The sequence below is a fragment of the Hirundo rustica genome, chromosome 3, assembly GCF_015227805.2.
Source record: "Hirundo rustica isolate bHirRus1 chromosome 3, bHirRus1.pri.v3, whole genome shotgun sequence".
NCBI lineage: Eukaryota > Metazoa > Chordata > Aves > Passeriformes > Hirundinidae > Hirundo > Hirundo rustica.
Genome location: NC_053452.1, coordinates 34,555,213 through 34,580,645, shown reverse-complemented (window position 1 = coordinate 34,580,645; position 25,433 = coordinate 34,555,213). Strand labels below are relative to the sequence as shown.

General features: G+C 38.1%; 1 protein-coding gene across 9 annotated transcripts in view; it reads left to right on the top strand.

Annotated features, from left to right (window-relative positions):
- Nucleotides 1–25,433, top strand: part of SMYD3 (SET and MYND domain containing 3) — a 387,717-nt gene that overhangs the window by 247,995 nt on the left and 114,289 nt on the right. Inside the window, exon 1 of one of the 9 annotated variants that reach the window (XM_040060413.2) lies at nucleotides 9,391–9,411. The exons of the other annotated variants lie outside the window; for them this stretch is intronic. The gene's annotated coding sequence lies outside the window, so the exon portion shown is untranslated. Of the gene's footprint in view, nucleotides 1–9,390; nucleotides 9,412–25,433 lie in introns of those variants that run through there. 9 annotated transcript variants of the gene reach the window in all.

Genomic DNA, 25,433 nt, shown 5'->3' with positions numbered 1-25,433 from the left:
GGGGGTCACAGTGCTTTGATCTCAGTCACCTTTCATGTATCCCATGGAATCGCTGATAAATTTTTTTACTCTATATTGGCTTGAGGAAGACTAGAAGATGATCTGCTGAAGCTGATGCAAAGAGTGCAGATGTTGGGAGTGAATGATATTCCCTCCCACTAACCAGTCAGTTTGAGGGAAGACAGGTAGCTGTCCCTGTTTCTTGCACATCCTTTGAATGACCCAAGTGCTTCTCTTTGGATGGGTGTACCTGTGCTTTAGGGCTTTATTACTTCTCTGCAGACAGCTTTCTGGAAGAGATGTGGTCCTCCAGCATCATTTCACCCAGGTGGACTGTCACTGCTCACCACTTCAGCAAAAATCAGCACTGGCCTGTGCCTTCATCTACGTTTTTACTCAGTTCACTGTACAACATGTAGTATAACCATGTAGCATGGAAACTGGGAACATCTGGTGCAATCAGGTGCCTGCAGACTCCTGGAATGTCAGGAGGTTCAGAAACTTTATAAGATTTTACTCAGCTTGATCAGCTCTAAGTTTGTGCAACATCTTTGTTTGTTGTTTTTCCAAATGATATATTTAATTTATATATACTCAGTGGAGTCTTGACTTGTATGAATGTTTATCCCACAGGCAGTGTTAAGTATGTTGCAAGCAGATCTATCAGTGCTTTTCATGGTGTTCATTTATCTACATAGCCCACTCAAGGCTGAGTTTCAGCACAGGAAATGCTGAAAATGCACAGTGCTTCAACAGTACGAGCTGTTTATCTTCAGATGTACTTCTCAGGGTCTGGTTTGTGTGGTGCACTGAAGAAAACAGATCAAAGTGACATATCCTGTAATTTCATTACCTTACAAATTTTGTCAATAGAATAACACTGGGACCGAAACAGATATTTGGAAATTCTTTGAAGTTTGGAACATATGGGAGGTAGAACAGACTTGTGACAGTAGACTCTGCTTGAAAGCTAAACTGGTAATTTAATATACTGAATGCATTTTGGAACCTGTTCATGTTTAAAAGCATTGACAAAGCATCAGTTCGTAAAGAAAACCAAACTCTGTCTTAGATTTGCAGAAGCACTCAGTTCCTGTGTTGGCAGTGAAACGTATTTATCCCAGAATCACTTTTTGATATTCTCTAGTGCTTTACATACTATCTAGTTATAATCAGCAAGCTTCATATGAAGAAGCTGCAAAAAGTTGCTAGGGCAGAAGCTAAACTGTTATATCCTTTTGAAAGTGTTTAACTAATATCTAAGTAAGATAGCTTCCAGCTAAGGTACATAATGCCTTGTCTTTCTAAGCTGAAAATTAGTAATTTTACTGAGCTCTCACAAAGCACAACAGAGTACACAATGTAATAAAGAATCCTATAAACAAGTTTTCTATGTTTTTAATTCTCCTTGCAATCAAGAATGGTTATTAATAATGAACTTTTCATCTGAGTCTGGATTTTCTTAGAAGATCAGATACTTAAATTTTTGGTGGTATTGTTATTCCCAGATTTTTGATTTTTTTACTTTGATTTCTTTGAAAAACAGGTTAAATATAAATCATAAAATAGCCTATTATTTTATTTTTAAGTATCAAAATGGTTATTTGTAGTTTAAAAGTGCAGATTTATACTTTAAAATTTCTAAAGGCGTGGTAATTTTTGTGTGTGTCTCCTGAATATTTTTGAAAGTGTAGACAAAACCATAAAAATCATAAATGAAACTTCAACTTGTATAAGAATATATGAATAAGTTGCAAGAAAGAACCTGTGGAAGTTTTCTATTTCTAATAATCTTCAGAAATTACTCTTCATGGATCAGTACTTGGTCTGATGTAAAATGGATGGTACTGTTCATTTATCCAGCCAGTTTTGCTTAAATTGAACAGCCTGTATTCATTCTTAAAGCTCAGAGAGAATATGACTGAAGATGAGAAATGAGTTAAAAGAAGAATTTGAAAGTAATCCTTCACTAGCAACTATTAAATCCTCTGCTTGGTTCAAGGTAAAAATTTATATTCAACTCAGTCTGAATCATTACAGTGAAAGCTCTGTGTGTCCAGAAAAACCCTGAAATGTTTGATTGATGAGCAGTGTTGGCCAGAATATAATTTGTCATGCACATTGCTTTTAAATTTAGAAAAAGTACACATCTTCATTTGGAATATTTAAAACTGAAAATAAATGTAATACGGGAAATATGATCCTTTTTCTGATCCTCTTTCAGATTATGTTAAAATTAATTTTAATACCATGCTTTAGCTGGTGGTATGTTTTGAAGAAAACAGTGACAGGTGTGTTTTCCTATTTTGGTGTTTCTGAACCTAGTTATGACATATGGCAATCAGGAAATTAGATGTTATGTGCATTCAAATAAGGAAACAAAATTTTATGTAGTCTTCCTAATTATGGGGAATCCCTCTCCATGTGCCATGGGAAAATCTAGTTCAGTTGACGATTATGGATGTAGAAAGAAATAGTCATGGAAATATTCATGAAAGATGTGGAAAGGTGGTGCTTCACTTATGATTTAAAGTGATCCACAGTCCTTTCCCTTGGTGCTTACAGGCCCTAACTTGCAAGCCTTGCTTCACTGAATCCCTGGTTCTGTCTTCAGGGACCGAGTGAGAAGATGTGCTCTGGCTTCTCAGTTCTCTTCTCAGGTTGGTCAGCTGGCCAAACTTCTCAGAGCTGTCTCCCAGGCTGCATGAAACTCCCTCCTCCTTATTCTTGTCCTCTCTTACCTCCTGTCGCCCTGTGTATGGAGGGGAGTACTTCTCATCCGTGTGGGGTTGCTGCAAAGGTCAATGTTTTGTGACTCTGAGATGCCCTTGAATATCAGAGGAACCAAGGAAGTAATGGAGCCTAGAGGGTAATCTTTTATTACATAGATGTTAGTGCCCATTCTTTGTGATTTTTTTTTTTTTTTTTTTTTTTTTTAATTTCCCCTCCTCTACACATCTTGCCTGTATTTTTGGTATGTTCCCTGTGCCTGCTCCCAAAGATTGTATTCTGGAAAGAAGTGACACTGCTGCTTGTTGTCAGGACCCTGCCTTTTCCTGCACAACAGTACGGATGCCCAGGATGATGCTATGATCAACATCACAGCATCAGCTTCCTTTCTCAACTCTTTAGTTGCTTCAGAAATTTATAAAATGCAGGAATCCACCTTAAAGTTGTATATACTTCTATGTACATTTAAATTTATGTACAAATACATTTATGTACATAAAAATAGCGATGACACTGTTTTCATGTCACTGAATGCAGTTTTGAGTGCACTTGCATGGGTGAATATGGTCAATATCCACAGGCACATCTTAATTTTTAGTGGCATACATACACATAATGTCCAACAGGATGGGCCTCTGTTAATATCCCATAAAATTCTGTGCTTTTCACCTGCACAACAGAAAATGTGCAGATGATTTTTTCCCAGATGCTCAGATTTTAGTTGCTTTGTAAATTCTGTGATTATATTGAAGCTTTTGGTTATTGTTTGATTTTGATCTCCTAGGCCACTCCACTGCAGTGAGATTTTGATGTATGGATTATGATGTTTCCATGCATCTGAATTTCAGAATGGTTAAATGTAAGCACTCTAGAGGTATGGTGACTGCTTAAAGATTCCTCTGGGGTCTGAGTTTTGGCCGCAGTTTTGTCCTCTGATGGTAAAGGAAAATAGAGGTGAGCAGATAAACCTGAAGGAGCTCTTTTTGAATGCTGACTATTGTCAATAAGGATGATCTCCATCTATACTCAGTCAAGGAGTAGGCATTTGTCCTCCACACAGGGACTCCGCAGTCAGATTAGGCTTCGCTGGTGTTTTTCTCTCCATTGGCTGGAGACTGTTTAGACACACCAGGTTAAATTAGCCTTGATGAGTATTCTTTCTGATGGGCTAATCTAAGAACTGAGTTTCAGTCATTAGGAAAGCTGATATGCGAATGGTATCTCTGTGTCTTGGACAACTTACCCTAAAAGATGGGCAAATTAAGCAGCATAATGAAGTTCTTTGTGGAACATTTTGCATTAGGGTTTTGTAATTCTGAGTGGACTTTGATCCATATTACCATAGACAGGGCAGTTTAATGAACACAGGAAAAGAGGAATAAGCATTAAGAGTAGGGAGATGGAAGGAAAACAGTCTTATTTGAACTACTGGATTTATGACATGAGATCTTTAATTTGTGTTTTTTCCCTATTGAAACAAAGATGCATGTAATTTTCATTTACTGAGTGAAAATGGAAACATGGAAAAAGCAATCTGATAACTGAGGGTGTTCATGGTAAGAAAACTAGCTAACCCTCACAAGCTCGAAAATCTTCAAATGGCAGTGGTTCAATATCTGAAATATCTGACCTTGTGTGGTATTGTGGATTACAAGAGAGTTTTTAGGAAGCAACCTGAGCTAGAGTGCTGGGTACTAAGGGCATGTTAAATACAAAAAATTGGCTCAGGTAGTGTTGTGATTGCAAGTAGAAAAATGAATTGGCAAATGCAGTACAAACTCATTCGCAATAGACCTATTACACTTCATTTACACAACTACTGCCAGTGATGTTTGGTTTTTTCTAATCTGTTGAGTGGGTGGCTCCATGCAGAAGAAATATTTATATCTATCTGTACTTCTTGTGCAAATTTATCAGTTACCTGTAGCATTGTAGGAAAATGAAAGTGCGATTGACTTGGTATCTTTCATTTTTCTGTAAAGAAACAAATTCTGTTCTTTTACTTGATAAGGTGTTGTAACATTCTTTCATGTAGAGAACAACTTTTATTATGCAAGATGTCATACCTTTCTGAGGTCTATGCCTAGGGTATTCCCTAGAGACATTCTGTTGTCAAAAGTGCCTAGTCTTGTTGAGCAGGCCGTCTCTTTTGGAAAAATGTGAGCACCGCCCTCTCAGACTGTCACTTCGGGCGCATCACAATGGAAAAGAGCAGTTTGATACTTGTGCAGTAATAAAATGTGTTAGCTCCTGTAATATAATACATAAACTGGTGTATTTGGTTTGTGTGGCCAGGTTATGGTAGCAGGTGGGCTACAGGGGTGGCTTCTATGAGAAGCTGCCAGAAGCTTCTCCCATGTCCAACAGAATCAGTGCTAGCTGGCTCCAAGATGAAGCCACCACTGACCAGAGTCAAGAAGCAGAGGATAAAAAAATCTGTGCAAGTTCAACCAGACAGAGGTATAAGAAGAGCTAAATTTCTCATCGTCCCTAGTCTGAGGTGACTGGTAATAAAGAAATTAAACTAAGTTTCCTATGTCTCATCAGTTTTGCTTGTGACGGTAGCTGGTCAGTGATTGCTCCCTGTCTCAACTCAAAAGCCTTTCACTGTATTTTCTCTCCCCTGCCCAGCTAAGGAGGGAAATTTGTAGAGTGGTGGGCACCAGGTGTAAAGCCACTGTCAACCCACCACAAGTATCAACTTTCAACCTTCTGAGAGCAAGACAGGTTGAAAGAGCACTGCCAACCTTCCCTGGGAGTGCTCATGCAGGGCTGTCTCCTACAATGGGTAGAACTGTGTCTGCCTCATGAGGATCATGTATCTTTCCTATCCTCAAAGAGGCAGGGTAACAGAGAACATTAAAACTGACTTGAGATAAATTATTTAGATTGGTTAAAGAAATAAGTATTAACTGTTGTCAGTCTGGGAGTTGCAATTACTCAGTATTAATTAGGAGTGTTCATATTTAAAATCCATGCTTTGGAGTTTGTATGATACAGATAGCAGAAATACATTAAATCAAAAGTGGGAAGTATTTTTCCTGCCCTTTGAGTGCATATATGCATTTATAGAAGGATGTTTGCAATTCGGTGTCCTTAAGACATAGTGAGGCAAGTGCAGAGCACTCTAATGCTGTTTCATCTGCACCCTGAACTATGTGCTTATGTTTCTGGTGAAATTGTATGAGCATTCAACACTTCAGAGAATAAATGCTGGGGAGCATATAGGGGGCTATATGTGGTTTGTAGTCTTTATGTGAGATGCCTTGCATATCATCTGAATGCAATCCATTGGCTCTAATAAGAAATGAAATCAGTGGGATTTAACATCTGTCATGCTTCTCTTCTACTGCTAAACATCTATATTCTACCAGTTCCACGATATTCTGTCTGAATACCCATTTTAAGCAATGACTTCATATATTTTGATTAAAAACCAGAAAGACAGGAAATGAGATGAGAGACACAGATTTCAGCCCTCACTTTGAGGAGACTGTTTCTTGTTTCAAACATCAAGACACGAATGTGTCTTGTTTGAATGTTTCTCTGCTTTCTGGTTTAAAATACTGTGTCGAGACAACTGATTCAGGAGGGATAACCATATTAGCAGATTTTGGTAAGCAAATGCAGTTCTCTCCCTCTTTCCCTCAAAAAAAGTCATTCCTGCTGATGAAGACATTTTTAGAAAAAAAGCCTAAAGAAAACAGAACTGCTTTAAAACTTTTTTAATATCAGTTCAGCTCACACCATTAATTTCTCATAATGGTTCATAAGATCATGGTAAGTAAACAAGTAAATATTTAGTAAAATTCCTTCCTCTGTAAACTTCATGTTAATAAATTGAAATAATATTTTGGTTAGGGATTAAAAATATTTAGTCTTTGCACCAATAATTTATTGGATAGTACTAGTCAAACTACAAGACACTTAAAGATGGAAACAGTGACATTGAGAAAACATCTCAAGCTTTTATTTTTACATTCTGATTAATGCCACAGTAGCATCTAAAGGCTTTAATTTGGAGTAGTGTCACGCTGTAGAAGTGCCCAAACATATTACATAAACAAAACAAAATTAAGAAGTTGGGATCTAATTGTAGAAAAGTTTTAAAATTATCTGATTGCTTCACTGTTGACAATTCAAAAGTTAAGGCAGGCATAGCACTTCAGCTGAGGTGCTAGCATTTCTGTTTAGCCCATAATGTACATCACCCCAATATATATTAGGTTCTGTATGTTCTATATGACAGCTGCATAATAAAATCATTATTGCAGTAAAATTTTCTGAAATTATACAACTCCATAAGTGTTTAAAGCCAAGACATACTGTTTGAATTATTTTGGTGAGTATGTGTAAGTTCTTACTAATCAGACCACTGATTTTTTTTTCAACCATGTCCAGTGCATCATGAAGGGCATACAGGTATTCATTCCTTTTATGATCTGTGTGAATATCTGAAAGAGTTTTTCGTTTTCATTCACTTCACTTTGATTATGTAAATGTAGTTGGATGAATGATTTGAAACCATTTATATTGTCCATGTCCTACTTCCAAATTTCCCATATAAAATCAGGTCTGTGTTTCTTCCCATCAGCACACATTACACTGATATGCAGATTCTACAGAATCAGAATGTTAATAGGAATGTGTGTATTTCATTTTTTTTCTTCTGTTGAGAGCATTTCTTTCTGAATTTTGTGTTGTAATTTGCATAATGTAAAAACAAAATTATACTGTTTCCATAGCCTAATGGACCAATTAAAAGTTGAAACTAAAATGTTGATGGTGCTAAGAATGAATCTATGAAAAACAGTGTTGAGGTCTCCAACCTGTCTTAATTGCTTGAAAAAGAACAAAAAGAAAAGACTGAAAAAGAAGTATTTCACAATATTCTGTGTGTTTAGAACAGTTCAGTTTTCACATGCCAGCACTTGAAGTGATGAATTCAGAATTTGTCTATGGTAAATAGGACATTAATGATTCAAATTCATGTTGCATTTTCTAGAAAATTTGCAGATATATATTTGCACTTAGGTTATATTAATAAAAACGTAACTGCATATTTACCACCAGGTTTATTCTTTATTTGCTCTTGTGAATTTTAGGAAAAAATTGTTGCAAGCCTTTAACAAACTTTTTAATAAGGAGCACGTAAAGGAAGCTAGAATGTGAATAATTATGCCATTTTCCTTAGAGTTTCGTACTTCTAGTATTTGGCTTCTTCAATAATGGGTCAAATAATCCCTTATTTGTATTTTTTAGACTTTAGACTTTTGGACAGCTCTGCTTATTGTATGAGGCTGCTGAGTACCTACTGCTGTGGCCTCTGCTGTCACTGTTAGAAGTCAGGTTATGTGAGGGCTACTGACAATCATGAAGCTTGCAAGCTGCTTATGAGTTCCATGCCACATGTGTAAAAAAAGGTTAAAAAATAATCATGACCTGAATCTGTGCCCATTTTCCCAAACCAGGTTGTTGCAGCCAGTGGGAAGCCTCTTTGGGATGTAAAGTGACTTGCACATTGCAGAAGCTTACCAGGACATAGCAGGAAAGAATTGGGTTACAGTAATGGACTCTCAGAGAGTGGGTCTGGCTCCTGACCCACTGAAAAAGCAGGACCACAGCAAGGCTCATTTTCTCTTCTGCTGTACTTCATCATCCAGTCAAAGTCTATTCCTGCTGGTCACATTCTTCATCAGTTTTGGATGCTAATCAGGGCAAAAGTAGGGTTCTATACCTAAATTATATATATAAATATACATATATATACTGTACCTAAATTATCTTTATTTAATATCTTATTTTAAGATTATGTTGAATTTCTTCTTGCTATTGCAAATATTTAAAATATTTTTCTTAACATAACTTTGCAATCTATGGTTCACTATGAAAAATATTGAAATTGCCTGCAATCTTAGTTATCTTTCAAAATAGCAAAGTAAAACTCGACTGAGCTTATGTTCCCAAACAATAGAAAAACACTTCTAAAACCCTCAAAAACTTTGTATGCCATATATCAGAATCAGCTTATGTAATGACTGCAGTCTCTGTACTATTGTAGTTGCCAACATGCTGCTCTTGAAGATGCAGCATAAAATTACATGTTAAGTACTGATTTAGGTTTTCTTATTGTTATTCATGAATATATGAGCCTGTAGTTGAAAGACATTATGGTTAATCTCTGAATTTAATCCTTTGAAGGAATAAAAAGTAGAAGAGACTCAGCATTACTTGTCTTGCTTATGCCAGATGACGAGTATTTGAGTGTTCCTGCGCAGAAACAGGCTGCCAGATACGCTTTTAGATCTTCCTTTTCTAAAAAAATTGAGTGGACAGTGAATAAATATTTGAAGCAGTTCCTCTTTTTGTGTTTCAAAGCATTCAGCAGAATAAAAGCATAGCACTGGAAAATCTTTAGCCTCTTTAAATTCTAAATCAGATGCAACATTAGCAAAACTTTTTATTTAAATAGAGAAAGCCAGCTGCTATGTTATCTGCCAAGCAAGTTGCGTAGGACCTTCTCTTACAGTATTTTTTTCTGATGAAGTATGGGTGTGGAATTCCCCTGCTGATCCCTCCCTTGTTCCTCATGTCTCCTTCTTCCCCCCACAGTAATGCAATAACATGCACTACTAAAGTTAGATAAAATCTTACAAATCCTGGTCTTTAGTACTGGAAAAGGTAAGGCTTATAATAATACCCAAGTGCTAGACCATCTTCAGGTACTGGGCACTCTATTTACCCAAGCTCACTTGAGATCTTACTTGTATTTATTTTAAATACTTGTCTAATCTCTCTGCATTTTGGAATCTTATGCTTCTCTTTGTCGGCTTAGAATTTGGAACAAATCTTTTTGTTTCAGTACGTTGTGTTATTTTTAATAGTAGTTGTTCTTTCAACAAGGGTCTCAAACTATCTTTCATACTGTCCTAATCTTTTGGCATATGCTCTTCAAATTGAATCAGTTGGAGTTGTGCCAAATAAATCTTTGCTTCAACTGGGAAAAGGAAGCATGTTGTATAAACGAGGAATTAAAAGATTCAGAGCTGAGCAGCAGAGCTGATTCAGCCTTCTTGATCTTCTTCAGAGTGTGAGGCAGAATCTGGACCATCATCTGGTCAAAAGGTGTTCTCTTCTAGGGGCAAAAAATCTTTTTTACATGCAGGATGTATGTATGGGCAGTATTTCATGGCATATCTTCCTCCAATTTTTGCTTTCTGAAACCTCATCTTAATTACGGTACATGTTCTGAGACTGTTGAATTACAGTCACAAATTCACACTGAAGTCACAGAAGACCTGCTCTTCTGTCAGTTGGAAGTTAACCCCATTTTGGCACTCAAAGGGCTTTTACAGGAATAGAGAGATTTTGAGGCTGCTGATCATACTACAAAGATAGCAAGTACACAGTCCCCTGCACTGTATGTGACTTCTTTAGGAAAGACAGAGGAAGAATTTGGTGTAAAATTTTGTTAGGACTTATTTTCACTTTCTGTGGTTGAGCTTCCTTATTATTGGCATTGCTAATTGTATCTGTAGGCATACTGCACTTAACACTTCAAAACTCTTCACTTGAGTTTAGAATGATTGCTTTAATAAAATCAGCATCCAAATATATTGTTTGGATATGTAGTCAAACACTACATTCACACTTTATCCAGGCACTTTTGGCTGTTATGCGTGTTGAGAAGTATAATACTGCTGATTAAAAAAAGATAAACTTCCAAATTTTGGACGTACTGGGATACTAATCTCTGCTGAAAGAGAATAAGTAATGAGAAATTAGAGGGGAAAATATTTACCCACAGTGCACGTCATAAATTCTATCACCTCAAATCATTGGGTATGCATGATGGATTGCGCAAAAGATGTGGTGGATCTGCCTGTGTAAAACTAAACTGTGCCAGAATACCCAAACCCGATTAGAGAAAAACAGGCTGACAGAAGATCATCATATTTTTATGACTTGTCATGGTCCTTATTTTCAAGGACTAAAGTCAAAAGCATTGTTGCATAACTGTTATAGAGCTTTTCTGGGTTGAAAGACATTTCATTAAAGTCTAGCAAAAACTAGGATGAGCTGAGCTTCCATGAAATAGCTAAAAGCTGTGAAACGTGTTGATATTTAGAGTAAACTTCTGCACACCATAACTTTGTCTTACAGGTGGAGTCTATACTGTGAAATTTTAGATTTTTTAAAGATATTTCAAAGCAGATTAGTTGGGCTCTCTTGATAGTCAGAGGTTAAAAAGTAAGATGGAATGAAATTCATCAAATATAAACCTGACAGCATCTTTAAAATAAGATGACTCATGATCTAGAAAAGGCTATTTATCTCTAATGGTTCTGAAGCAAAATTAAACAGCTTTCTGGGATGTATGTCCAGAGTTTGGTTGACTAATCTTAGCCTGGATTATTAGTTACTCATGTTAATTCCAAATGTGTGTGTGACTTTGATGAAAAAAATTCCCAATTAGAGGCTTTCTTGTGTCTTTGATCTGTAACTCTATTTTTGATCTCCTTGTGTTTCATAGTCAGACGGTGAATACTGCAAAACCACCTACTCATCTATGTAATTTTTGATGTTTCATTTTTTGTCAGTCCCATGATCTGTAACTTGTAAACAAGCGAGAAGAAGTAGGAAATAAGACAATGTTACCAAACCAAGTGTTCACAAGTCCTGAATTTACTGCCAGACATTGAATCACTTATCCAGTTGGTTCATATGTGTTCTTGGGCATAAACATTCAAGAGTTGCTGTTCAGTGAATTACTTTTTCTAGCTTTGTAGTATCTGTAGCATATAATCTGGGTTCTCCACACTGTGTGGTTCACATGAAAGTAAGAACATAGGGGTTCATTCCTACCTCAGTTTACTTCTATTTGTTGTTTTTGTTACACTCTCTGTTTTCTCCCCACTGTTTAGATGCATCACAACTCTTTAAATTTTTAATTTTCATTTTCTTTACCTACTTTTTTTTAATGCTTTTGAGTACTTATACTATTTTTTTTATTTTATACTTTTGGTCCTGGGTTTCCCCATCTTATTCCTAAATCTCACACTGTAATGTCTGATATTGGTCCAGAAAGTAGGTGGTTATGATCTCCTCTGGCATCAAGGGCTGTGATAGAGAGTTTTTGGTCTCTAATGGGCCTACCCAGTTGTGTTTCCTGTCTTCAAGAGGAAAACACCACAATTCATTACCATGCACAGTGCTTAAAATAAGCATTAAAAAGAAATGAAGTGGGATATCCCCAGCTGCTCGATAACTTTACATACAAAGACCTGCATATTTTCCTTCTTCAGCAGTACTAGAGTTGGGTAAGAAGAGAAAAAACCCAACTAATTGAAACACCCTTGGTTCGAGGGCTGCTCTCTGGCGGAGGTTCCTTGAGACACAGGAAGTTGCGCTCTCGTCAGCTGGGCTCCAAAACCAGACAAAGTAGGTCTTTACGCTGTCAGCACAAGAACTGCTGCTGGTTTCTGGTTTTCTGTGTCGTAGAGCATGTCCTTTTAGAGGCCTGCTCACCTTTGTGTGTCTACAACAGAAATGTTCAACAGGCTCTGGTTCCCTGCAAAAAAGAAAAACAAAAATCACAGTGGAATTCTTACAAGGTATAGGAACATTCTCAGATCTCAGATTGGGATTCCCCACTTCCCTGAAGGCCAGACAGGCAAACTCAAGGTCTCTTCATTGCTCCATGTCTGAGTAGTGGGCAGGGCAGCTGCCTGGAGCACCAGCTGGAGTTGTGCTGTGTCACTGTTGATGTTTTAGGAGCAGTGCAGCGCTTGGCAAGAGCTATGCTTCGGTTTTGTTCGTGTCATGGCTTTGCACACTACTGTGCCTCCCCTGTCTTTAAGTCATGGAGTCCTTGCTGAAGCTGTCCACAGAATGACTGCACATGCACACATGTAGAGGAGCAGGGCATACTCACTTGGATATCACTAGGATACTCACTTGTGTCTGACTTTGAAATGTGCCACTAGTGTGTATCTTTGCAAACTTTTCTCCTGTTAGTGTTCCGCTGTTGGAGGGTTTAATCTCATCTCTGAACTCTTTAGCTGAGGAATGGACCCCTCTCTGCCCCTTTTCTGACTGCATGAAGGGAAGGTGGCTGGCAGCGTGCCCTCTGCATTTACTGCTAGGATAGAAACTCCCGTGGTGCCAGCACGCACGCTGCCTGTGAGTTCCATTTGGCACCACATCTCAAAGGAACAGTTAAAGGTCAGCAGCATGTCTTTTACCTTGGAACTTACCTTTACTGGTACAGTCCCATCCTGACACCTTCTGGGCAGGAGCCTTGGTGTTGGTATGAGCTCAGCAGCCTGAGTTGGCAGTTCCCCTGTAAAATCCCTGGACTGCAGGGGGGGTGAGGGGAATATGTTTAGAGAAGAAATTTGCTATATTTGCATGGTATTAATAACATCTCTACAAGATGCTGCTTAATTTCAGAAAACAAAATCTCCATCCTGTGTGGCAATAGATATTTCACAAATTGTTTCAAAGAGTAACTTAACTACGAAGCACTGTCAATCCAGCTAAAATCTGAAACTGAACTTGTGAGATGTGGAGGTTCATAACACTGTGGTCTTGCTCTCACAAATGTGCCCACATACACACACATTTTCACACACACACGTACACATGTCTACATGTACTTGCAATTTCCGAGAATAGTACATATTTACTGAAGATGCTTGCCTGCAGGACTGATGCAGGATTCACACCCCATGCTTTATACCTGAGAGTGGATCGTTTACAACTTTTGTTAAACATAACAGCATTTTAAGGAAGGAATACACAGGAACATTTGGCTTTCCATCCTACAGTATACTTTGACCCTTTTATAAACATTCTTCATATATAGCCCAATTGCTAAAATCCCAGTTGTTTCCTATTTATTTGTTGTAGAAGTTTGCTATGTACATATGTTTTCTGATTCAGATGGCATGATAAGAGCTTGTTTAAATCATGTTTGGTTTTTTTTTTAAATGTTCTCAATAATGGAAATTATCTCCTTTAAGGAGATTCATGGCTGAAAGCAATGTCACCTTTGTTTAGTGTATTTGAGGGCTCATTCTCTGTTCAGATGCCTAGAAGGTCTCAGCACAGAAAAACGTTGCCTAATCTTTAACAGAACTCAGAAGTCTTGCTGAGAAGTTGAAACAGGATTAGAAAACTCAGTATCTGATCCTTTGAGGACAGCTGTTTAAAAGGAGGTATACAGAGCTGGAGGAAAAAAAAAAGAGTGAATGAACGAGCTTGAACCCTTTGAAATATTTACTGCACAATGAATTTGGAGTGAAGGGGGGAACATTCCCACTCCCAAAGGTGATATTCTCTTGTTTTATTAATAGGAAAAGTATGATATTACTATTTTGACATTTCTTTTGTTTGATAGAAGCTGGAGACACCGATATAAGTATTATACCATATGTGCGTGTGTGTGTGTATATATATATACACACACGTGGTGTGTGTGTATATATATATACACACACGTGAAAGTGATAGAAAAAAGCTTTAAAAAGTTCAAGTTTTTTTAGAATATTGTCTTTTTTTTTCCAGGAATACTTCAATTCCCTGTAAAATGCATTAAATAATTGGATCAACAGTCATCATATAGTAAATACTAATCAATTTTTTACATGGTGTACACTATCACTCAATAGCCTGGTAGCAGTTCCTCTCTACTTCAAAGCAGTTGTGGAGCTTGAGTTCTTGTTTTTGCTCTCTGGTTCAAGCGGAGATGTGTATATCCTGATAAAAATTCAGACTTGGCAGGGAACTGTTCCCTCATCACAAGTGTACATCTATCCTGTGCCTGAATTTATTTATCCAGCCACTGTTTGCAAACACCTGTGCAGTTCTCCAGTTTTCTCCAGTTTCCTGCAGTTTCTTTACTTCTCTCCCTTTTTGTTTGTTTGTATGTTTGTTTGTTTGAAACACAGGCTTCAGGTTTTGGTTGATAAACTTGAACGTTTTCATTCTATATTTCCTTATACTCATCTTCTGAAGGCATCTTACTTAAAGGATCACCTGATCCATAAACTATAGTTTCTTAAAAATTGGTGGGCTTGAATCTCTCCAGGTGACTCTTTTGTTATTGAGATGATATGATCCAAAGGTCAGAGCATAGCCCACCTTAGAAGCCTAGGGACTCAGTCAGTGTTATTCCTGTAGTGTGTTGTGTTTATATGAGCTCCTAAATGCAAGGGAAACTTTTCAAACATAAACCAAACATGGCTGTTAATATTTTATTTGGCAACTTTGCTGAGTTGCTGTATGGAGCCAGTTAAACTCAGTGTGGAGGACCAGCTCTTGCCAGCCCAGACTGAGAATCAGGATCCCAGTAACCAGGCATATCCCTTCCTGTGTGCATGGTATTGGGTTTTTAATTGCATTTAGTGCAAAGGTAATAAGAGCTTGCTAATAGATTTAGAAAAAAATAATTGTTGAAAACAAAACCCAGTCTTGAGTCAAAAGTTCATTGGTTTTGAGAGGATTGTAAAAATATTTTAGGGGAGGCCTTAAATTCTTCAGTGGATTCCTATTTATCTATGGTCATGCACATGCTAAGTAATGATATTAACTAAATTATTCTTCTGTTGTGCTTTATAATAGAGCAAAGCCTTCCGGCTATATAAACAACCCTTTATTTTTCCAGCATTATGGATAAAATGGAGAGATGGCCTTGTGGGTTGACTATTTGAGGTTCATGACTGAACAGCAATTTCTGAAGTTGAGCCTAACTGTGATGATAAGTTATGCCTTTTGTAATGCTCACTCATGCAAATTAAGGCATCTTTTGAACAACCTGTGCACATTGCATATCATATTTGGTAAATCTTACGTACTTCCTATCATGTTGAATGGAACTGCCAGTGTTTTAAAAAAGCAATTTATTTTGTCGTCTTTGAAGTAGCTGATGCATTAGTAACCCTGCCACCTTTGAAATTAAACAGGATTTTGTCTGCAGTTTGAACACTCTGAAGTGTTCTTCTATTTTTAAATCTCATATGCGTATTTGAAATGCCTTCAGCTCTCCTGCAAATGGGTTTTGTTTAATGATTGCTGTTGTTTCTAAATGGGTCTTGGCATTTTTATTCAGTTGGTGATGAAGCAATTATTTTTGCTAATTGAATGTACAGGGAATGACTTGAGACAGGGAGCAAACAATATCACATAGTCATGGGCACTTTAGGATTGAGAAGGTCATCCAAAATATAGCATAGTAGCCTTTATATTTCATCTTGTAACACTCTCAGTATATAAGTAATTTTGATGTCTGTGACCCAAAGGCTTTATTACTTCCTCAAAGTAGAAGTGAGATATTCACTTTACATGTGTGCAGCTTGCAAAAGAAGTGTCCTGCGTGATGTTTGCCAAAGCACGTTGGTTTTGGTACACTGCTTGTTATCACTAACTGCTCAAGTACTACACTGGTGAGTACAAATAATAGAAAGATAAATGTGCTGTCAGATCCTTCTGGTTACCTGGGAGATATTTCACCACAGAATTAGAGCAATGGAAGGAAGGACCGCTTTGAGCCAGACCTGCAGGTCACAGATGCTTGCAACAACAGAAGATGTTTGTGCATGCTGGAAAGGTAGAAATGTCCCAGTCTTTTCTCTCGCTGTCCTTTGCTGACTTAGCTTAGAGCTGTAAAATGTACTTTGCTGTCACTCCTTCCATGCTGATCATCACCCAACATGACAATAAATAAGTTTCAGGCTACATCAACCATTTAATTCCTTCAAAGAGTCTTAAAGATGTGCTGATTTCTACTGAACTGTACTGATGTAAAAACTAAAGGAAGAAGGGAGCTTACTAATTACATAACAATTGAGCAATGAGATAGGAAAGTTTTGGGAGAGGAAAAGGTTAAAAAGAGAAAACTCAGCTATGTTTTATAGAGAGCTCTTGCTCACTGAGAGCCCCGTTCAATGCACATTTCCAAGGAAGGAGACCAAACTAGGTTTACTGAGATTGTCAAAATAAATAATATTTGAAAATGCCATATGGATAACATTAGTCACTTGGTACTGGACAAGGTGAACCAAGAGGTTAATCTAGTATGGAAAATCTCATTGATAATGTTGGCATGTGCTCCACAAAATTGGCTGCCCAGGGAACAAAGGAAACATTGTTTTCTTTACTGTGCGACACAAGAGACCCAAAACAGTCTAAAATTCAGTTACTGAAAGATAGAAGGTATTTCCTAAAATTGCATGTGCTGGACATTGTTGCCCTGATTTCCCTGTGTCATTGGTGGATTTGAGTTGTGGTGTATACATCACTAAATTTCCTAGAACTGCAAAGAAATTTGATCAGCTTTGTTGAAGATTTTTTTGTGTCAAACCTTGAAGAGTATTGATAGTGAAAGAACCACAAAAGAAAAAGCCGCAGAATTCCTTTAAAATACGTCAAGCAAGGACAAAAATCAGTTGATAGAAATTGCATTTATTTTCCCGAACAGGCAAAAATGGAATTTTGCTGTAAAGCTTAGCCCTGCTTTGCCATCACTTAGCACCATTATTGCTGCACTAACATAGTATAACTTTTTGTCAGTGTATTTCTGTTAATTTGATAGCCTTTTCTGGGCTGAATTGAATAGAGTGTGCAATCGTGGTTTGTAGCTCATCTTAAAATTATTTTCTTCAGAAGATCAAAGAAACCCATATGCATGGTTTGAGTTCTCCCATACTCATGTGATGGGGAATGGAATAAACTCAAGTAATAATTGTTCGACTTCCTTGCAGTGTGCTATTGCACTACGTCTGGCCCTGGGAGGGCTGTATTATTTTGACTGCCCTGTCAGAGGAGTAATCTTCCACTCAGAATCGGGTGAAGTGTCCCTAGAGCTGCAGCGCAATGTATCTGTCCACCTACCTGTGGATATTGATGAACCTCCAAATTCTTGAAGGTCGAGCATGTGTGTCTAACAGCCACTTTGAAAACATCAGGGCTGAAGATTGGACAAGTCATTGTGCTCTTAAGTAAGACGTTACGGTCAGTGGTTTCTTCGTCTTCCATGTGATAATCATGGTCTTGTTAGATTTCCACATTCCCATGGAAATGAAGTTAGGATGTGCACAGAAATACTGCCGTTCATTTTTTATTCTTTCCAGTGCACTTTTCATCTACACATCATGGAGCAGAAAATGAGAGGCTTGCGCTCCCCTAATTCTCACAGGGGATCATTAGGATTCCCCACTGTTGTCTAATCATGTGCTCTCCCATTGATGTGTAGTCAATTGATGGGTAATTGTGTTTTGTGCAGTAGATCTCACTTGAGTAAAGCAGTATGTTGGCTTTAGTTATGAGAACCTGGTATGGCTTTTAAGCTCTTAAATGAACAACAGATCATTCTGTGCTTCACAGAGTATAAGCACTAAGTATGGAGGGCATAAGTAATGGAGAAAGGAACATTTAAAATTCATTTTTGCACACAGACTTTTGTATGGAAGAAGTATATCAGATGCATGGCAAATTGGCTTATTTTTTAATTTTTGAAATGCTGGAAGGTGTTCATAAATTAGACTGCCAGTGCATTAGAGGGGCTGCCTTAGAGTGTGCCTGTTGTAACACACACTGGTTTGAAGCTCCTGCTGTGAGCTGGGGAGCTGCAAGGCTTGAACAACACCAGCAAGAGCAAATGAGTGATGTGGAAGAAAAAAGTTGTCTTCAGACTCTTTCACTATTGTGTGTGCCTCCTGCTCTGAGCTGCAGTCCTGAGCCCATTGTGGATGAACAGAGTCGGGCTGCGGGTGCAGCCGTGCTGGCTACCCAGAGCTGTGGATAATCCTGCTGAGTGTTTTCTGCCATTTGAGGGAGCGCAGGACCCTGCAGTCTAATTTTCAGATATGTATTAGGAAAAGAATCCCTCAGCACCAGGGCACTTATGGTGAGCCCCCTGATGTCTCATGGGCATAGACCATTATTTATAAAGCAAAATCTTACTTATAAAACAAAACCTCTTCCCCACAAAGCTGCAGACAGGCTGGGTGGAGGGAAGGCTGACTTCTTCCACAGAAGTAGCAAATTTATTGACTCCGTCAGCTTAGTTTCCTATGGTCTAGCTGGTTGGCCCTGAAAGTGCTTCTTCCTTTGAGGGTTTTTGCAGGAGGGGGTCCCAGTGTTGGTCATCTGCTGGGGGGAGCACTTTGGGTGGTGGCTTGGCTTGCCTTTTGCTTTGTTGCCACCTCTGCAGGCTATACTGGGCTATTTTGAAGCTAGTGGTATTATTAGGCTGAATGACATTCAACCAGGAGCCTTAGTGAGCTTGTGGAAATGCCTCTCTGGTGCTTCAGGGCAATATTGATTAGCCTCAGTGTGAATCTGAGAGTAGCAGCATGGGAAAGGTTACTTGATATTGTTTTGTGGCAACACACATTTTGCGAACGGCTGTTTTGAAGGTCAACCATTGGCACTTACAGCTTTTCCCAGTCCCCTGCCTGCCTCCAGCTCACAGCCAGGCTGGTTATTACTTAAAGCCATTTTTGAGGTAGTGTTTGAGATGAAGACAAGAGGTAGAGCTGATTATCAGTGATAGCTGAGGAGGTTGTTATGATGCGACATTAGCTAGGGATAGGAGAAAAGGGAGACAATAACACATTCACTTGCTTGTCTGATAATGGTGAGGCAGTTTCTGTTTGTGCACGTACAACGCTGGAAATTTGGTGTTGAGAACCACTAATAGAAGGTTATAAAGCCTGCGGAGTTGTTTTAGCTGCTGTTTTATACACGTGCACCACAGTATAAAATGATGAAATTTGCTTGTAGCAAGTTTTGCTTCCTCTTATTTTAGTACGTGTTGTATGAATGTACAACTAACGTGTTCTATTATAAAACTCCATTTTCAGTGACCCATGGATTTTTTTAATACGCACCAGCTCTCTCAGACAAGGCAGGCTCAATTATTTTAATGTATTTTTCAGCAAAAGCAAGGAAAAAGGGTGTATTATGATGAATTTTGTATAGAAAGGTACATCAGAAATATTTTCTCTTTCTTTTCTTTCTTATATAACTTCTATATCCTTTTTTCCTAGTCCTTGTCTAAAGATTGGAAAATTCATAGTAAAAGATATATGTGATCAAAAAGTAAAAGATATATGTTATCACAATCTGATCTTTACTGCGTAGGCAAAATCTCCGCACCTTCAAACACAGAATTCCTTCAGTTTACTGACACCATTGATTAAAAAGCTCTTAGGAAAGATGGGGTGGAACTGTAAATGTTTGATAAGATTAAGAGGTTCCAAAAGGTTGAACTGAATCCAAGTCCTTATTTTGGCCACTAAAGTTGAATTCATAATTCCTCAATGAAGTTATTTTTGCTGCTGTAAGGTAAAGAAGGCTAAATATTGCTGTAGCATCACTGATTATTAAAATGGAGGTAAAAGCTGAGTATGCATGCTTTATGAGAGGGCAGAGGAGCAGTTCAAGAGGTTGTAAATATTATGTCATATTTTTATTCCTTAACAGACAGCTGCTAACACCTGGTAATAGAAGATTTGAGCATATATGTCAAATAAAATTAGTTCCACATTGTTCATTGTGCATTTTCAAGACATCCACTAAATCTCTGTTCGTGCACCACTCTCCTGTTGCCTGCAGGGACCTTTACCTAATGAGTCATCTTCTGGTTTCTGCATTTGAGGAGAGTAAATGTTCCTCTGATGTGAACAGGGCTCTTGCCACCAAGGGAACTTTGGGGTTTCCAGATTTGTCACGAGTTGCATGTGTGCTACCTTCACAATATGGCTTTAGATGTTAGAAGGTTAAAAGTCTTATTACTACCTCTCAGCAGATACCAGGGCTATCCTGTTCACAGGGATGGATGTGTGTTTGAGCCAGCCATCATGCTAATTACTGCTTCCTCAACTTGGGAATTCCAGCTTGCTCATCAAACATGAAATACCAAAGTCAACAACAGTCTAGAATTTAATATTTTCATATTACCATCTTCACCGTTACTGGTATGCGTTTGTTTTAAGGCATATTTTTCATGACCAGTTGCAAACAAGAGTTGGTTTTCATTGTAAGACCAGCTGGTAACAGCAGATTGGGAATGCAGGAAAGCAGAGATGAATTGCCCAGGCCTATCAGCTGCACACCAGAGGGATGTAGGAATTGAAATGCCAGTGTTTTGGAGGGGAGATGATCAATGTGAGTTTGAAGCTTGTATCCACCTCACTCCAAGTGACAAAATATTCCTGACATCAGCTCTAAGAGAGATACTTATATTACCTGTGAATTGGTTAGGGTCTGCCTTACGAGGAGCACCTTTTGATGTATTATCAGCTGAAATTTTCATTGGTTTCATCGGAGAATTTTTGAAACAACACAACCAAGGCTCATCATTTCACAGCAAGGACAGGAAAATAGAAATCGCAGTGATAGACTCACACTGAAGGAAAGTAACTGAAAAGTACCAAGCTTACCTCACTCCAAAGATAAAGGTTATTAGAGCAGCTCTTAGACACCTCAGTGCAGAAGCTTGGTGGCCTTCTGCTGAATAGAAAAATAAATGGAAGTGTGAAGTGTTTTGGTTGGCATACTGTAATGTCAGATACCCACATCTGCAATTTAAGATTATACAACACTTAATGCAAAAATAACCCCAAAATATCTCCAGCCTTTTCAAACTAACTGTTGCCTAAGCTAATTCTATTACATAATATATATGTAGAATTAAGTATTTAAAATTACTAATTACTTTTTAAAAATTGCCTTAATTAAAAAACAGCAATTCTTTTATTTCCTTGCTAAATGTATAGTCAAGTTTTTGCACTTCTGTAAGTAAAATTAGAAATATGTAAACTTGAGCCTAGATGGATCTACATATTCACTAGAAGCACAAAGGTCACCCAGGGTGGGACTCCCCAACCTATTCCATGCATATCATTAAATATTCCTTGTAGTGGTAGCGGTGAGTCCTTTGTGAGTTGCAGTGTTCATCAGTACAACTGGCTCTTCTAGGGGTTGTGCTCAGGCTGGAGAGATGTCCCAAAACACCTCATGCACACCCATGGATAAGTGACAGAATGTTGATTTGCACATATAGTGCAAATCTGAAAATAAAATCAGGGCAGAAACACAAACCTGTATAAAGATTTGATTTTATCAGTAAGCTGGGTAAGCAGAGTCTAGAAAAAGAAGGGCCTTCATTCAGCATATTGCCGACTTTTCTGTTGTGTCCTAAGTTATTTGTACCAGTAACATTTCTCAAGGTGTTGGTCAGAATTTCTGCATGAGCAAGGCTGCAAGATATGGTTCTACTGTCAGTACATTTTGAGGTGTATGGCTGCTTCATTCTGTGGGAATTTGTACTGATGGGTGGCTCCCCAGAAGGCAGCTGAAATATGTGCCCATTTGCATTTATGTTGGTTTTAAAATTACATGACAGAAATGCAGTATTTCCTGTGAATTAATATTGTAAGCCTTCCTAAGTCTCTTGTCTTACATTGCATTTCCTAAACTCATGGCGAAAATGCTGTACTTTTTAGGTGTGTATTTCAAAGGTCAGCATGTAGTTATATCTCGATTCATATACAAGAAAGAAAAATAATAATTACAAGGAAGTGTTGCTATACATTGGCTTTTCAGCAAATCTTCTTTTTGTTTTTACTTCATTTGCGGCATGTGATCTCAGGGAATGAAGCCAAAGTTGCCTTTTGCATCAGCTAGTCTCAGTTGCATATAGCAACTCCTTAATTATCACTTAGCTTCTCCTTTATTACGGTCTGTGCTCCTTAGTTTATAAGGATTGCTTTCAGTTAGACAGTTAAACTCAATATAAATGTGCTTGGAGATTAATACCTTGCCTGTTAATTTGTTTCCAGCTTCTCATCTTTATTGTTAAAATGTACATCACGTAGGAACCCGAATACACAGTTTTGGCTTTTAGCTGATGGTTCTTGCTGCCTACCAAGAGTGCAAAGCCATAAAAGACATCTGGCACTAGGGAGGAAAAAATTGTAAATATGATTTGAATGCTAATTGTACTTCAGGTTTTTTAAGACATCTCGCTTAGAAGCCTTATTAGTCTTTTATGTTCTTGCATTCCTGGGCTGGTATGACCTGAACAGAGAGAATGAGATTGTAATTTCCCTTCTTCTGGGGGTGAATATAATTCATTTTTCTTATTATTATTGGACTCTCTTAGCAGGAATTAAGACTTATTGCTTTAAAGACACATGCATTTAATAACAGGGATTTGATGTGTGCTGATCTCAGTGCCCATATGTAGTCTCCTACAGATCAGAAGCAGTGCACAGCTGCAGATATTTGTGCTCATGAAGTGCCTTACAGGACCACTGCCTAACTGCATGCATTTTACATGCTTTTCTTCTGATATGGATCTAAAGCTGCCAACAACAGCGTGGGAGCAGCAAAAATTAAAAGGAAGGGAAGGAATGTTTCCAATAAAAGTTTTCCTCCCTTGCATAGTCTAAGTGACAGAAAGCATTCCAGCTTTGAGAGCATTCAGTTGGCATTATGTGAAAATATATTTCAAAGTGGGGACAAAAGGATGACTATAAAGAGGGGGAGGAAAGGACCGCGGCACCACTGGGCTTCATTCAAATTTGCAGCCAAGGCTGTGGAGAGCGAAGCGATGACAACTGTGGAGTTATATGTGCGTAAGAGCAAAGTTTCCCACACGTGTTCTCATCAGTATCACAGTTTGGGGTGCTTGGTAATGAAGGTTTGGGCTTCAGCCAGTAGGGAGGCAGGGCCAACCACAAATTTCAGATGTGGATCCAAATGCCTGCATGTTTGGGAGTAGTTATTCCTCTGATTTGAGATTTTACTCGTCTTAGCCATGCACAAAAATGAGTAAGAAACTTGAACAAAGATGATTTTCAAGTTGCAGTTGTAATACTTTAAGTATTTAAGCCCTTTAGCAGTTTTGATTAACCAGGGGATTACATGAGATTTTCTGTGCCATTTACTTTATTTTAGCAAATTTATATATGACAAGTCCTCTGTCATTTGTACTGCAGATTAATCTTAAATGAACCTGAAATCACGTTTGGAATAAATACCTCTTGTGCCTCCATATTAAAGCTGCAGGACAGAGGGTGAGCTCCTGCCCTACTCTAAAACCAGCTCTTCAACCATACTAAGGGAGAAGAGATGGAAGCCACTGTGCTGGCAGTGATGTGGCAGCCACTGGCCGTGGTGCCACAAAACCGTGGGCAGAAATGGCTGCAGTGAGCTGCACTTGCTGTAGGACATCGCTGCATTTTGCTAAACAGCCCCATTTTCTGCTTGGAAGATCTGATATCTCCCCTGCTTCTGGAGGCTCTGCTGCTGCTAGCATGAAAATGAACATCTTGTGCTCATCTTCCTGACCTGATTGAATGGGTTAGAATATACAGACTGCTTAATTTATTTGGGCTTGAGATGGCCTTGGTGGCTGGAGTTGGTGTGGCAGTGGCCTACAACCTTCCTTCCTTCTTTTTACTTGCACTTCTCTTGTGGCAAGAGCTCCTTAATTCTTGGAGGTGCTAGAGAATCCCTTCTTGTAAGAAGTCTTTACTAGAGCTTCACCAGCTGAAATCCTGAAAGGCACTTCCTCTGCACACAGGAGTTCTGCCTGAGCTGCGCTCCAAAGCACATCCAGAAGTTTCATTGGAATAAAAGAGACTGGAATTGTTTTGATCATTCTTTCTTTTATTCCATTTCAACCATAGATGAAGCCAACACCAATCTAATTAAACAATCCTGCATTTATTGATCAGATTTTGAAATTAATATTTAACACTGTAGTTACAGTGGCTCATGACATATTATGTGGAATAGAGAGATTTTTAAGAGATTATTTACTTTGCTGGTGGTGGTTTTGTAAAAAAAAAAAAAAAGAAGCTAGAAGGCCGTTTGTAACTCAAGGTCTCCTAAATAATAAATGTCTGTCTTGAAAATAGGGTTGTTCCATGCTTCCTTACGTCCTGGAGGTTAGGTCACGTGAAGCAGACAGTTGAGCAAGCACACTGTGTGAGTCTGACGATAGATAGGACCTTAGAAGCAGTTGTCAATGCTCCAGCAGTTCTTTTAAAAGGACATAATAATTCTTGTGTAAACCAAAGGTGTTGGTTGTTTTTTTTTTTCCCCTCGGTCGTACAAAAATAACACATCTAAGTAGTCCTCATGCTCCTTCTAAATATGCGAGCTGCTGGTTTTGGATTAATGTAGTTCATTCCAATTCAGACCGTTCCTGTTAAAATGCAGTTGGCATCAAAATGATCATATCTTAAGAGTACTACTGTATATGATATAATTAAGGAGTAATCCCTTTCAAAATTGGTCATTAGCATTAGCTAGCAATTTGCTTCAAAAGGTTAATGCTACAGCTATGGTAAACAATAACTAATTTCATGGAAATTTATTGATGTTAAAAAGTATAATCAGTTTCTAATAGCAATACTTAATTTTTTTTAAAAAAAACTAGGTTGGTTGAGTGCACTTGGATTGTTTTACAATGGATATTTTCCTGACAGATGAGTAATCCTCTGCTAGTAATTTCAGTTCTGAGTTCTCAAATTTAGCACTTCAGTTATGTATTCTTCATTTGTTTTATTAATTGTTTGGTTATATTTGATGATGCTGAATAATAGGACATATTATTAATGAAATTTTGCAATGTGACAGGCTCTGGTTACTCATGAGCAATACAGCAACATAATACATAGAGTAAA